Below are 15,535 nucleotides of genomic sequence, written 5' to 3' on the forward strand. Positions count from 1 at the left end.
TGTGAATTTAATTAAATTTTTATTTTTCTTTATTTTTTTTATGTACAGTAATTTCAAATCAGATGATTGCAACACACCCCAAGCGGCAATTTAAGACTAATAACAATTTGACAAGGCAATGTGAAACAGGAGATGTTAAACAGGTGAGGCAATCCTGTCATAGTATATAAGGAGCCTCCAAAAACAGTCTAGTCCTTCAAGAGCAAGGATCATTCGAGACTTCAGCTCCAAAAAAGTTGGGACAGATGCTTCAGCAAATAATCCAGCACTTTGAGAACAATGTTTCACAAAGACAAATTGGAAGGATCTGGGGCATTTCACCCTCTACAGTGCACAATATAGTTAAAAGATTGTCTGTATGGGCCAGGGGTGTGTCAGTGCCCATTTGTGAGAACACCATTAATGCAGACAGATATGTACAAATTTTGGAGCAACATATACTGCCATCCAGCACCGTCTTTCCCAGGGACGTCCCTGCATTTTCCAGCAGGACAACTTCAAACCACATACTGCCTGGATTTCAAGTGCATGGCTGTGTAAGCCTGCAGTCCTGACCATTTCCAATTGAGAATGTGTGGTGCATTATTAAGCACACCATCCAGCAACGAAAACCCCACACAATTGTGCAGATGAAGACCTGCATAATGGATGATTGGGGGAATATTCCACTTTCTAAACTTAAAAGACTTGTGTCTTCAGTGCCCAAATGCTTAATAAGTGTTATTAGAAGAAATGGTGATGTTTCACAGTGGTAAACACATGACTGTCCCAACTTTTTTGGAGCGTGTTGTAATCATCTGATTTGAAATGACTGTACATTTAAAAAAAGGTACAATAGATCCTATATTGTTTAAACTTAAGACAGAAGGCACTTTCTGGTTATAAAAAGTTAGTGGAACATGTTCATAGTTAATGTAATGAACTATACCTGTGGTTAACTTCTGCTAGGACACCTGTGTGAACTTTAGTTGAACTGACTTCCACTAATATGAACTTGACATCAATTTGTTGAAGTACAGGTAATTGCAAAAATGGGTCAGAAAATTGAAGTTTGTTCTGAAACAGCTCTAGCATTATTTGTTTGCAAATGCAGATCTAATGCAATGGCATTCAGACATTTTTAATTGTCCAAATACTTTTTTATGGTCACTTTACACAGTATTAAAGGAATATTCTGGATTCAATACAAGTTGAGCTCAGTCGACTGCATTTATGGCATAATGTTGATTACCACAAAAAATAATTTTGACTTGCCCCTCCTTTTCTTTAAAAAAAGCAAATATCTGGGTTCCAGTGAGGCCCTTACAATGGAAGTGAATGGGGCCAATCCGTAAATGTTAAAATACTCACTGTTTCGAGGGGTTCACGTGACGCCATGCGAGAGACAGATGTGTGAGACACGAGCTCTGCGAACTTTGCTAGTTTTTTAAATTATTTTCATGTTGTGATCCGGTGAGATTCGATACACCCAATTACATACTTGCTCTTTAAGGTAAATATGGCAAAGAAAACAAAATTCTCAGACTCTGGAGACATTAAAAGACACTTACGTGTTCAAGCTGAGGCCTCTGACGGGACTGCGGACCGGAGACACGATTTGGACGGCACGTCAGGAGAAGATATTCAGCATCAGTTGTCCAACATGTCGGTGATGCTGACGAAGGTCCTTGCTGACTTGGAGGATCTCGCTGTAATACGTCGATCGATTACGGCGATGGAAACAAAATTCTCCGAGTTGTTTACAAGAGTGACAGAAGTTGATAAATGAATCGATTATCTTGAGTCATCGGAAAGGGAATTAACCGCTAATCCTCCCGTGTCCAAAACAGATTTGGAATTAATTTTGGAAAAACTGGAATATTTCGAAAATATGAGCCGAAGGAATAACATACGAATTGTTGGAATTCCTGAGCATGAAGAGGGCAGAGATATGGTGAAATTCCTGGATGAGTTTTTCCCGAGTCTGCTCGATATAACAGGCCATAAGCTGGAAATCGAGCGAGCTCACAGAGTGCCTGCTCGCAGAACTGCTGAGGGAGAAAGGCCTCGATGCATTCTGGCCAAATTTCTGAAATCATCCGATAAAGATCTCGTGTTGCACCAGGCGAGGAGCAAAGGGAAGCTTTCTTGGAAGAACCATAATATTTTCTTGTTCCCAGACTTTGCGAATTCCACAAGAGAGAAACGCGATCGGTTCAAGGAATGCAAGAAACTCTTACATCAGAAAAAGATCTTGTTTGCTCTGATGTTCCCGGCCAAACTGAGAATAGAAACGAAGAATGGTCGCAAAGTATTTACTTGTCCAAAACAGGCACTTTCCTTTATAAATACATTGGAGTAAGCCATTTGATGTTTCTTATATTAGTGGACTGACTCGCGGTTGAGGAACTCTATTATCTGAGGAAGTTGGGTGCCATTTTTGTTTCTATTTGTGTTGACTCCGCCTAGTGGCTGGAGTTTGTTTTATGGCATGACTCCAAGAAACTTTTGCATTGACGGAAAATTTTTTGTTACACTTAAGTTTCCAGCCAGATCGAGGATGGACACTTTGGATGACCACAAAATATCTATATGCTCACATAAAGGACGTCTTTTATAAAGTTGACGGGCTGAGTAAGTTATGGTGTTTTTTTTGTTTGTTTTTTTTTGCGCGGCCTCCGAGTTAGTTTGGCTCTTGATCATCCGAGGAACCGGGATGCCGGTTTTGTTTTTCGCGCTGGCTCTGCCTAACGGCTGGAGCTTGTTTTGTGGAATTACACTACTTCGGGACAGTTGTGGTTAAATATGTTTGTTCTTTGTGCTTATGCCTCCTAGTAGAATGATTACCTCATCTGCTGCACTCATAACGGCCAGTTCACTGAACAATTGTTTGTCTCTCCGAGGAAACTGAACGGTTTTATATCAGCTGGAGTTTATTTTGAGGAGGAAAGTTGTCAAAGTTGACAAAGTTGTCGCGGGAGCTCTCGTAGGCGTACATGAACTCTTTGAGTTTAGAGGTATTGTCGCTGGTTGGCGCTGTTGTGCGCGGGGTTAATGCGCACGTTTTTCTTTTTTCTGTTTGTTTTGTTCCGGGGGAAGTTCGGGGTTTGATTGTTGCATTAATGGGGAATGTGGTCTGTATAATTTTGTTTTTGACACACTCATTTTTTTTATTTTTTATTATATCAATATATCAAATGTTAATGTGAATGGGTTATCTCTCTCCACATGGAATGTAAATGGGTTGGGGCACCCCATAAAAAGAAGGAAGGTTATTTCTGTTCTTAAGCGTAAGAAATATGATATTGTGTTTCTTCAAGAAACGCATCTTTCCCCGCAAGAAGCTGAAAAATTTGGGAAGATATGGGGTGGGCATGTTTTCTTTTGTGTTGGCTCAAGTAAGAGCAAGGGAGTCATTATATTGATTAATAAACATCTACAATTCAAATGTCTCAAACAGATTAAAGATAAATTAAGAAGAGTCATTGTTGTGTTAGGAGAAATTCAGGGGCAAAGGTTGATTTTGGCTAATATTTACGCACCTAACGTTGATGATCAGGGCTTTTTTATAGATCTTGAAGGGATGTTGCAAGCTGCTGGCATCTCTCATGACATAATATTGGGAGGAGACTTTAATATTTTGATGGACGCAGTCCTTAATCACAGTGAAGCAAATGTGTGTAAACCCCCTAGAGCTACATTGACACTTCACAAGATCTGTAAAAATCTTGGTCTTGTAGATATCTGGCGACTTTTGAACCCATCTGGTAGGGATTATACATTTTTTCATCAGTTCATAAGATTTACTCTAGAATAGATTTTTTTTTATTTTTTTATATCGAAGTCCCTCATTTCATCTGTTGTTGATTGCTCAACTGGAAATATCTTAGTCTCAGATCACGCCCTGATGTGTTTAGATGTGTTGCCACATACGGAGAAAAGGAAATCATATAATTGGCGCTTTAATGTATCCCTTTTGCAAAATCCTGATTTTCAACAAATGTTAAAGACTGAAATCAGTGTCTATATGGAGACCAACTGGTCCTCGGTATCCTTTGTGGGCGTGGCTTGGGAGGCACTTAAGGTGGTTCTTAGGGGTCGAATCATACAGTATGCCTCATTTATCAAAAAATTCAAAGCACGAGAACTTGTGGAGTTGGAAAGAAATATTAAAAGTGCCGAGGCAGAGCTGAAGCGCCGTATGTCAGCTGATGGCCTCAGAGAATTGACCAGATTGAAATACAGGTATAATCACAGAAAGTGGAGTTTTGGTTGTTCAGGGCAAGACAGTCATACTTTGAGTCAGGGGACAAAGCAGGGAAGCTTTTGGCTAGATACACTATATTGCCAAAAGTATTCGCTCACCTGCCTTTAGACGCATATGAACTTAAGTGACATCCCATTCTTAATCCATAGGGCTTAATATGATGTCGGCCCACCCTTTGCAGCTATAACAGCTTCAACTATTCTGGGAAGGCTTTCCACAAGGTTTAGGAGTGTGTTTATGGGAATTTTTGACCATTCTTCCAGAAGCGCATTTGTGAGGTCAGACACTGATGTTGGACGAGAAGGCCTGGCTCACAGTCTTCGCTCAAATTCATCCCAAAGGTGCTCTATCGGGTTGAGGTCAGGACTCTGTGCAGGCCATTGAAGTTCTTCCACACCAAACTCGCTCATCCAAGTCTTTATGGACCTTGCTTTGTGCACTGGTGCGCAGTCATGTTGGAACAGGAAGGGGCCATCCCCAAACTGTTCCCACAAAGTTGGGAGCATGAAATTGTCCAAAATCTCTTGGTATGCTGAAGCATTCAGAGTTCCTTTCACTGGAACTAAGGGGCCAAGCCCAGCTCCTGAAAAACAACCCTACACCATAATCCCTCCTCCACTAAACTTCACAGTTGGCACAATGCAGTCAGACAAATACCATTCTCCTGGCAAACGCCAAACCCAGACTCGTCCATCAGATTGCCAGATGGAGAAGCGTGATTCGTCACTCCAGAGAACGCGTCTCCACTGCTCTAGAGTCCAGTGGCGGCGTGCTTTACACCACTGCATCCGACACTTTGCATTGCACTTGGTGATGTATGGCTTGGATGCAGCTGCTCGGCCATGGAAACCCATTCCATGAAGCTCTCTATGCACTGTTCTTGAGCTAATCTGAAGGCCACATGAACTTTGGAGGTCTGTAGCGATTGACTCTGCAGAAAGTTGGCGTCCTCTGCGCACTATGCGCCTCAGCATCCGCTGACCCCGCTCTGTCATTTTACGTGGCTGAGTTGCTGTCATTCCCAATCGCTTCCACTTTGTTATAATACCACTGACAGTTGACTGTGGAATATTTAGTAGCGAGGAAATTTCACGACTGGACTTGTTGCACAGGTGGCATCCTATCACAGTACCACACTGGAATTCACTGAGCTCCTGAGAGCGGCCCATTCTTTCACAAATGTTTGTAGAAGCAGTCTGCATGCCTAGGTGCTTCATTTTATACACCTGTGGCCATGGAAGTGATTGGAACACCTGAATTCAATTATTTGGATGGGTGAGCGAATACTTTTGGCAATATAGTGTATATAAAGTAGAGAGAGTCTTTTTCTACTATTCCCTCAGTGAAATCTGCTGGTGGTGAAATTTTTACCTCAGCCATTGATATTAATAATGCTTTTAAAGAATTCTATATTGATCTTTATAGTTCCACATCTTCATCTACTGATGAGGATATTAGAAACTTTGTGGAACCATTAGAACTCTCTAAACTGACGAATGAGCAAAAAAAAACTCTCTTTATTCTGAGATAACCCTGGAGGAACTTGACGAGGTAATCAAGTCCCTACCTACTGGTAAGGCTCCGGGGCCAGATGGTTTTGCCGCTGAATTTTTTAGATCTTATGCTACAGAACTGGCTCCACTTTTGTTGAAGTTTATACTGAATCATTAAAGAATGGAAAGCTTGCACCAACCATGACACAAGCCAGGATCAGCCTGATTCTTAAAAAGGACAAAGATCCAAGCGAGTGTAAAAGTTACCGTCCAATTTCCCTGATCCAGCTAGATGTAAAAATTCTGACTAAAATTTTGGCTAACCGATTAAGTAAAGTTATGACATCTCTTATACATATAGATCAGGTGGGATTTATTCGGGGCCGCAGCTCTTCTGATAACATCAGGCGTCTCATCAATATCATGTGGTCAGTGGCGAATGATCAGACTGCAGTCGCTGCCATCTCACTTGATGCCGAAAAGGCATTTGATATGGTAGAATGGGATTATCTTTTTAAGATTTTGGAAATGTATGGGTTCGGGAGTACATTTATTGGTTGGATCAAGTTACTTTATAGACACACTGTAGCAGTGGTACAAACAAATGGATTAATTTCAGATTATTTTACTCTGGATAGGGGCACCTGTCAGGGTTGCCCTCTTTCCCCATTATTGTTCTGTCTTGCCCTGGAACCATTAGCAGCCGCGATAAGAAAAGATGATGATTTTCCAGGGCTGATGGCGGGAGGTGTGGCGCATAAGCTTCTGCTTTATGCAGATAATATTTTATTATTCGTTTCCGACCCCACTAGATCTATGCCTTGCCTCCACAGAATTATTAATTCCTTTTCCAAGTTCTCAGGATACAAAGTCAATTGGTCTAAATCCGAAGCTTTGGCTTTGACAGCATACTGTCCAGTAACGGCCTTCCAGCCAGGCGCCTTCCAGTGGCCCAAACAGGGCATTAAGTATTTGGGCATTTTATTCCCAACAAATTTGTCTGATTTAGTCAGAGTTAATTTTGACCCTTTAATAAAACGGTTTTCGAGCGATGTAGACAGGTGGGCTTCATTACATTTATCGATGATTGGGAAGGTTAATGATATTAAAATGAATTGTATTACAAAATTCAACTACCTGCTTCAGTCTCTCCCTGTAGATGTCCCTCTCTCTTATTTCAAGCAATTTGATAGCATAGTGAAGTCTTTCATTTGGAGTGGTAAGCGACCCAGACTACTTTTCAATAAATTACATAGGCCGATTGACAATAGTGGGATAGGCCTACCCAAGATTTTGTTTTATTATTATGCATTCGGTCTCAGACATTTGCCTCATTGGTCGATTCCACCTGAAAGAGCCCCTCCCTGGTTCTGCATTGAACAAGAACTCCTTGCCCCTATTTTGCCATTGCACAGCCTTTCCATCAAACTAAGAGAAGTTAAATCACACCCCATTATTTCACATTTACTCTCAGTATGGACAAAAGTGTCCAGAGTTTTTAATTCAGATATTTATCTAAATGTTGCCTCAAGCCTATGGCTAAACCCCAAACTATGCATTAATAAGTCCCCTTTTTGTTGGTCAGAGTGGATTGCGAGGGGGGTTAATTCACTCTGTGATCTTTACGAGAGCGGTGTGATGAGATCCTTTGAAAATCTGGTTCAATATTTTGGGATCCCCATATCTCAGTTTTTTAGGTATCTTCAGTTATGCCATTTGCTCTGTACTATTTTTTGGGAGTAGCATACACCCCCCTAAAGCAGCAGATACTCTAGGAGTGGTGATTTCTGCTTTTGGAAAGGGCCATGAGGCATGGGTGTATTACTCCTTATTAATTCAGAGTCTGGGGGACGGAGTCTCAACCACTCTCAAGAGATTATGGGAGAAAGATTTAAACCTGGAATTGGAGGAGAGAGAATGGGCTAGGAGAGAGGTATAGTTTAGAGTTGTATGTTTATTATAGGTGTATGTGTATGTATATGTGTATGTATGTGTGTATATATATATATATATATATATATATATATATATGTGTGTGTGTGTGTGTGTGTGTATATGTTTATGTATGTATGTGTATGTATGTGTATATGTGTGTGTGTGTGTGTGTGTGTGTGCATGTATATATATATATATATGTGTGTGTGTGTGTGTGTATGTGTTGTATATGTTTATGTATGTATGTGTATGTATGTGTATATGTGTGTGTGTGTGTGTATGTATATATATATATATATATATATATATATATATATATATATATATATATATATATACAGGTGCATCTCAATAAATTAGAATGTCGTGGAAAAGTTCATTTATTTCAGTAATTCAACTCAAATTGTGAAACTTGTGTATTAAATAAATTCAATGCACACAGACTGAAGTAGTTTAAGTCTTTGGTTCTTTTAATTGTGATGATTTTGGCTCACATTTAACAAAAACCCACCAATTCACTATCTCAAAAAATTAGAATACATCATAAGACCAATAAAAAAAAAAAAACATTTTTAGTGAATTGTTGGCCTTCTGGAAAGTATGTTCATTTACTGTACATGTACTCAATACTTGGTAGGGGCTCATTTTGCTTTAATTACTGCCTCAATTCGGCGTAGCATGGAGGTGATCAGTTTGTGGCACTGCTGAGGTGGTATGGAAGCCCAGGTTTCTTTGACAGTGGCCTTCAGCTCATCTGCATTTTTTGGTCTCTTGTTTCTCATTTTCCTCTTGACAATACCCCATAGATTCTCTATGGGGTTCAGATCTGGTGAGTTTGCTGGCCAGTCAAGCACACCAACACCATGGTCATTTAACCAACTTTTGGTGCTTTTGGCAGTGTGGGCAGGTGCCAAATCCTGCTGGAAAATGAAATCAGCATCTTTAAAAAGCTGGTCAGCAGAAGGAAGCATGAAGTGCTCCAAAATTTCTTGGTAAACGGGTGCAGTGACTTTGGTTTTCAAAAAACACAATGGACCAACACCAGCAGATGACATTGCACCCCAAATCATCACAGACTGTGGAAACTTAACACTGGACTTCAAGCAACTAGGGCTATGAGCTTCTCCACCCTTCCTCCAGACTCTAGGACCTTGGTTTCCAAATGAAATACAAAACTTGCTCTCATCTGAAAAGAGGACTTTGGACCACTGGGCAACAGTCCAGTTCTTCTTCTCCTTAGCCCAGGTAAGACGCCTCTGACGTTGTCTGTGGTTCAGGAGTGGCTTAACAAGAGGAATACGACAACTGTAGCCAAATTCCTTGACATGTCTGTGTGTGGTGGCTCTTGATGCCTTGACCCCAGCCTCAGTCCATTCCTTGTGAAGTTCACCCAAATTCTTGAATCAATTTTGCTTGACAATCCTCATAAGGCTGCGGTTCTCTCGGTTGGTTGTGCATCTTTTTCTTCCACACTTTTTCCTTCCACTCAACTTTCTGTTAACATGCTTGGATACAGCACTCTGTGAACAGCCAGCTTCTTTGGCAATGAATGTTTGTGGCTTACCCTCCTTGTGAAGGGTGTCAATGATTGTCTTCTGGACAACTGTCAGATCAGCAGTCTTCCCCATGATTGTGTAACCTAGTTAACCAAACTGAGAGACCATTTTGAAGGCTCAGGAAACCTTTGCAGGTGTTTTGAGTTGATTAGCTGATTGGCATGTCACCATATTCTAATTTGTTGAGATAGTGAATTGGTGGGTTTTTGTTAAATGTGAGCCAAAATCATCACAATTAAAAGAACCAAAGACTTAAACTACTTCAGTCTGTGTGCATTGAATTTATTTAATACACGAGTTTCACAATTTGAGTTGAATTACTGAAATAAATGAACTTTTCCACGACATTCTAATTTATTGAGATGCACCTGTATATATGTGTGTGTGTGTGTGTGTATGTATGTATATATATATATATTATTTTATTCTCTGTAAATGTGTGTACTTATGTAAGATCACTGGGATGTTCGTTTGGGGTGGGGTTCTTGATCGGGGAGGGGAAGTAGTGGGTGTTAATGTTGAATCACTGTATATATGTTTTGTTTTTCTTTGTTTTGAAAATTAATAAAAATGTTAATCACAAAAAATACTCACTGTTTCAAAAGTATAGCTACAAGACATAAACAATATGTGTGTTAACATGATTTTAGTGTGATAAAATCGCTTACTAAACTTTTCTGTGTAAAGTTATAGACAATTTTACAATTTCATTGCCATGACAATATAATGTCAACTAGGGATGTAACGGTTTCATGGTTTCATGATGTACCTCGTTTTAAAACAGACGGTTTTCATACCGTTGACATCTTCTCATTCACGGTGTTGCATGAATATAAAGTCTTTTAATTTTTTCGGAACTTTTCTAAAATCCAAATCAATTGAAATGATACAGAATCGGCTACATTTACACAGCATTATATATGTATAAAATAAATCTCTATATTGCGACTTCCTCACTTTGCATTTAACCGTCATTCCATTGTTAAGATGACGTGCGTTTTGTGAGTGTAGCGTAATGCAGTGTTGAACAGTGTAGCACACGGACATGTCGAAGCCTGAAACTTTATTTCCCCCACCAAAGTTTTTGAATTCCGTAGTGCAACACTTTGGATATGTTAAAGACCCAGGTGGTACCATAAATGTTTCTCAGTTACCCAGTTTGTAAGGTTTGTCGCAAAAATGTGTCGGCTCAGGCAGGAAGTACTTCAAACCAGAAGCACCATCTCCGCAAGCATCATCCCACAGAATTTACGGATATAAATGCAGGTGAAAATACAGTATATATGATAATAAATTATAGACGACTTAATTTCATAAAAACATCAGATACAATACAGTTTTACATGATTTGTAATGTAAACAGATTTATGCGTTTATTATATGCAATGTTACGATGGGCAGACTGTTTGTTCATGCATTTATTTGCTTAAAGGAATAGTTCCCCCAAAATGAAAATTCTCTCATAATTTACTCACCCTCATGCCATCCCAGATGTGTCTGACTTCTTCTGTAAAACACGAAGATTTTTAGAAGATTATCTCAGCTCTGTGGGTCCATACAATGCAAGTGAATGGTGACCAGACCTTTCAAGCTAAAAAAAAGCACAGAAAGGCAGCATAGAAGTAATACATATGACTCCAGTGTTTAAATCCATGTCTTCAGAAGTGAAATGATAGGTGTGTGTGAGAAACAGATTAATATTGAAGTCCTTCTTTACTGTAAATCTCCATTACCACATTTTGAAAGTGAAGTGTTAGATTTCCCTGAAAGCAAGACTTAATATCTTTATGCCATTCTACTTTTCAAGTAATTTTTTCTTGTTTTAAGTATGTTCTGATATTTTTACTGGAAAATAAGACAAAATACTCAAAAAACAGAAGATGAAAAAAAAAGGACAAACATAGTAATAACATATATATACTGTATATATATTAATATATATATAATTTTTTTTTTTTTTTTTTTTTTGGCATTTTAACCAGTGGAAAGGAAAAGGCTCTCAGCAGCATCGGTCCTGACCAGCCGTAGTCCACCCACACCAGCGAGGTGCCCTAAACCCTCTACTGTCTCATCAACAGCGATATGACAGGCCTCATCCCACAGAACCACAATTCAGATTGACATCTCAATGAGGGGGCTGGTGCCAGTCCTTTACAAGCGCCATTTCACGGCTGTGTTCTGTGTCCTCTCCCCCCACTCCACCCCACCGGGTAGAGACCAGCCTCTCTTTTTTAATGGGAGAGAGAAAGCTACAACAGGCAGGAACAGGGCCTCTCGTCATGCACCACTGCCCCTCAATTGGTATCCGAGTCACTGACCACAAAAACTGGCTTGCTCCATATACCTCACTTTTGCATATGAATGAGCGAACCATTGTCAGGCTTTAAATGCACATTAAACCTGTCTGGAAACAACCAAGAGGCGGCGCACACTTTTTTTCCCCACCTTAATAAACTAATTAATTTTACACGTGAGATATAGGAGAGGAAGGAACTGGTGCCAAACGTCTGACATATAGGGAAAGGATGTTTATAGTTCTGACTGGAGAATGCTGCTTCAGTAGTTCGGTGTCTTTGTGCAGAGGCCAAATTGAGACCTCTGGCATTTGTCTGTGAATGAAGGGTTGGACAGACTAATTCAGTCTGCTGCTGAGACACCTTCGTTTTGCTGCCCCACAGGTCTGCCCTTTGCTCTGGCCTGGAGACAAGACATTGGCGATGGGCCGAGCTCGGACGAATCAGGTCAGCAGAGATCTGAGAGAGAGAGCAAAGTGCACGTCCAAAAAAGAGTGATTGGAGATATCAACAGGCATTTCCATTGAGTGACACCATTGACTTGGCCTGGATAGCTTTCTTGTCAGGCTTGTTCATCCATTTCAGTGTTGAGTTTGCTGTGAATATAGCCATGTTGAGTATTGTTGGGTCACTATGTAGCCAGTATCTTAGAACATTTATGATTTATGTAGATGTTAAAAGTTCTCACAATCAGAATAGCAGAACACATACAATCTGCTTAAATGAGGAATTCTGAATTATAGGGCCTGATATCATGAAAGTTATGAGACTGTGGTGACATTTTTGCAAAATTATATTATGTGGCTCCTTTTTACATATCGCTGCTGTACCGAGGTGAAATGTCCACTGTGTGGGCCTAAAAGTGAGAGAAATTTTTCAACCTAGTCTCATAGAATGAATGATGCTATAACAAAATTTTAGCAAACTGAATTTTAAGTGCCAATTTCTACATTTCGCTGCAGCTTCCTGGTGAAATAAACACTAGAGGCGCAACAACAACTGTGCATTTTCTTGACTTTCACACAAATCACAACTACAAAAGCTGATTATGACTTAATAAACACATATTTTTTGCTCTATTACTCACACACTACTATGTTATGATATCGAAACACTTTTACTCTAATACATCATTTGAAAAACGCTTGTATTACAGACCCACCTACATTTACAAACATATTCCAATGTGATTAGCTTCTTCGGTAGTTCACCTGATAAAGTGTTGGACTCTGGACTTGGTAGAACGGGAAAGCTGACATGTGAGCTGAAAGTGTCATAGAGGTGACACCAGATGATGACATGAAAATGGGCTTTTCATGTCCTATTTTATTTTACAACACTTTTGGTAAGGTTTAGGTGTTGGTTTAGGGTAAGAATACCTGTTTTGTTCACCTTTCATTTCATTTTAGATCACTATTGTTTAAGTTCAAGTTAGGTACATTTTACTCATTAATACCAACTAATATTCACCTGAAAAATCTTGTCTGATCATAACATCATTTCACTCGCTTTTGGCGCCCCCCACTGGACATTTCACTAGGAAACTACAGCAAAACGTGTAATAAAGCATGTCATTTCGTTTTGCAAAAATGTTGCCACAGTCACGTAATGTTCATTAGATCAGGCTGAAATTTTAAGTTAATCCTCTATTGAGTTTTAAATCAACAAAACCTACCTCCCTACCACAAAACTTAAACCTAACCGATAGTGTCATAAAAAAGCAAATGTAAGATGAATAACACAATTGCTGAAACAACAATGGCATTTTGTGTTTCTTCTATAACATTTTTGGCTCAGGTGTCATCTAGGTTGCTCTTCTGGTCCTTTTGCATCACTAGTGCAACGCTCTATCAATTACGCAGTTTGTTCCCAATCGAACAAGCTTATAAATGTAGTTATTTGTGTGATGCTAACGTTTAAATGTATCGACAAGTCAGGCACTATAAAGTGTTTAGATGTCATAAGATGGGCAAAAAGTAAGTCTTTATAAACTGATAATCTCGTGATATACGTGAAAGCGTATAAAAGTCATTGTTGTTCTAGAGCCCCTAGCATTCACTGCACCAGGAAACTGTGACAAGGAGCCACGTAAAAATAATTTAGCCAAAATGTAGGTATAGTAACGTGATTCTGCGAGACCAGGTTGGAATTACATGCTTCCACAAGACAGCTTTAACAGTGGAAAGCAAAAGCGTCAGATATACCTTTATCTGTACACAAAGATAAACGCAGACCAAGTCCGAGGCTGTCTAACCTTTGGTTTTCCTTGAAATTTTCTCAGAGTTGTGGTTTTGGTCAACGATAGAGACTAGGGAGTGACTGTTTAAATTGCAGCCCACAATGGACATGAAGAATAAAGATTGCTTTTATGAGTCTCAGTGGTCTTGCATCTAAGAAGATCCCTACAAACAGTCATTAGCTCTGCATTTTTCACCACCTACAGCACTAAACTAAATCTAAAATCGACACTCTGTGATGTGATTTCTGTAAAGATGTGCATTGTCAGTGGCACTAGTGTTTAGCTCATTTTTATGGTGTGCACCACGTTGGGCTTTGTGTCCGGGCTCTAAACGCATTCTCGGCTTGGCTCCTTCTCACAAGCAGTGCTCCTTCGGGACAACATCCTAGAGGGGCACTTCATCCCCAGGCTCAGAGAGCCTTTAGTGACCTAGTGGGGTTTGGTTGTACTTGGTCCGAGAAGGAGCTCAGCAGTAATCCTCACACAATGTCCAGCCCCGCTGGTTCAGGGCTTGGGCTGAGACGCCTCCTTCAGCACTGTATGGTAAGAATGTAAAAGCCCGGGGGCTCCTCATGGAGCTCCTAGTAGCCCAGCTGCACTTGAGGTTTATCATCTTTCATGCTTATTCTTTTAATTAGACACTCTGAGAATTCGCTCTCAGAGAGACACCTCCACCTTCTCGAAAAGCCCCCCCCCCATTCCTATGCCCCAGCTCGGAGAGGTGGCGCCCCGCATATGAGCCCCAAGCTCATATACATTATCTCAAATAAAAATAATTTAGCCAAAATGTAGGTATAATAACGTGATTCTGCAAGACCAGGTTGGAATTACACGCTTCCACAAGACAGCTTTAATATTGGAAAGCGAAAGCGTCAGATATACCTTTATCTGTACACAAAGCTAAACGAAGACCAAGTCCGAGACTGTCTAATCTTTGGTTTTCCTTGAAATTTTCTCAGAGCTGTGATTTTGGTAAACTATAGAGACTAGGGAGTGTCTGTGTAAACTGCAGCCCACACTGGACATGAAGAATAAAGACGGCTTTTATGAGTCTCAGTGGTGTTGCATCAAAGAAGATCCCTACAAATAGTCATTAGCTCTGCATTTTTCACCACCTACAGTGCTAAACTAAATCTAAAATCGACACTTTATGATGTGATTTCTGTAAAGATGTGCATTGTCAGCGCCACTAGTCTTTAGCTAATTTTTATGGCGTGCACCACGTTGGGCTTTGTGTCCGGGCTCTAAATGCATTCTCGGCTTGGCTCCTTCTCACAAGCAGAGGTCCTTCGGGACAGCGTCCTAGAGAGGCACTTCATCCCCAGGCTCGGACAGCCTTCAGTGACCCAGTGGGGTTTATTTGTACTTGCTCCAAGCAGGAGCTCAGCAGTTCTCCTCACACAATGTCCAGCCCCGCTGATTCAGGGCTTGGGCCAAGATGCCTCCTTCAGCACTGTATGGTAAGAATGTAAGGAGTCCCGGGGCCTCCTCACGGAGCTCCTAGTGGCCCAGCTGCACATGAGGTTTTTTATCTTTCTTGCTTATTCTTTTAATTAGACACTCTGCGAATTAGCTCTCAGAGGGACACCTCCACCTTCTCGAAACCCCCCCACGCCCCAGCTCGGAGAGGTGGCGCCCCGCATGTGAGCCCCAAGCTCATATACATAATCTCACCACATACCTCCACCCACCCCCCACAATCCTCATCTCAATAGTGCACCCCTCCTTCACCCCCCAAAGACTCAAAAGGACCCCACACCTCCCATTTCCAG

The 15,535-nt window shown here is 40.5% G+C and overlaps 1 protein-coding gene across 1 annotated transcript in view; it reads right to left on the reverse strand.

The window, feature by feature from the left end:
* Nucleotides 1–15,535, reverse strand: part of znf346 (zinc finger protein 346) — a 64,679-nt gene that overhangs the window by 39,313 nt on the left and 9,831 nt on the right. The gene's annotated exons all lie outside the window — the stretch shown is intronic.

Source organism: Myxocyprinus asiaticus, chromosome 38, assembly GCF_019703515.2.
Source record: "Myxocyprinus asiaticus isolate MX2 ecotype Aquarium Trade chromosome 38, UBuf_Myxa_2, whole genome shotgun sequence".
Lineage (NCBI taxonomy): Eukaryota > Metazoa > Chordata > Actinopteri > Cypriniformes > Catostomidae > Myxocyprinus > Myxocyprinus asiaticus.